Source organism: Mirounga leonina, unplaced genomic scaffold, assembly GCF_011800145.1.
Source record: "Mirounga leonina isolate KUSES-001 unplaced genomic scaffold, KU_Mleo_1.0 Mir_104, whole genome shotgun sequence".
Lineage (NCBI taxonomy): Eukaryota > Metazoa > Chordata > Mammalia > Carnivora > Phocidae > Mirounga > Mirounga leonina.
Window position 1 is genome coordinate 7,504,078 of NW_023270231.1, and position 580 is coordinate 7,504,657.

Sequence of the window (580 nt, forward strand, 5' to 3'; positions counted from 1 at the left end):
AAGTTTGGTCAAGGAGAGAAACTTTATTAGTACCTAATAGATTAGTGAATCAGTTTTTCTTTCAAAATTGTCATTTTTGTCATTTATATGAAGTTATGTAGCCAACATGCATTTCTTTTGAACATGTATTTGTTTTTAGGCACAGTAACATTACCTGGAACTAAACAGTAGAGAATCTAAAAGTGCTCTGAAAGATGTTTTATATTAAATTGTTGACCTCTTGTACTCACTTTGGCAGCACATATACTAAAATTGAAATGATACAGAGAAGATTAGCATGGCCCCTATGCAAGGATGACACACACATTTGTGAAACGTTCCATATTTTTAGGATTTCACTCATATGTGGAATTTAAGAAACCAAAGAGTCATAGGTGGAAGAAAGAGAGAAGCCAGCCAAGAAACAGAATGTTAACTACAGAGAACAAATTGATGGTTACTGGAGGGGAAGTGAGAAGGGCATGTGTTAAATGGGTGATGGGTATTAAGGAGTGCACTTGGGATGAGCACCAGGCATTGTATGTAAGTGTTGACTCACTAAATTGTACACCGAAACTAATATTACACTGTATGTGAACTA

The 580-nt window shown here is 35.3% G+C and overlaps 1 non-coding gene across 1 annotated transcript; it reads left to right on the plus strand.

The window, feature by feature from the left end:
- Positions 1-222: 222 nt before the first annotated feature.
- LOC118017662 lies at positions 223-329 on the plus strand. The gene has a single exon (XR_004681204.1). It is a non-coding gene; the product is annotated as a U6 spliceosomal RNA (small nuclear RNA).
- The last annotated feature ends 251 nt before the right edge of the window (positions 330-580 follow it).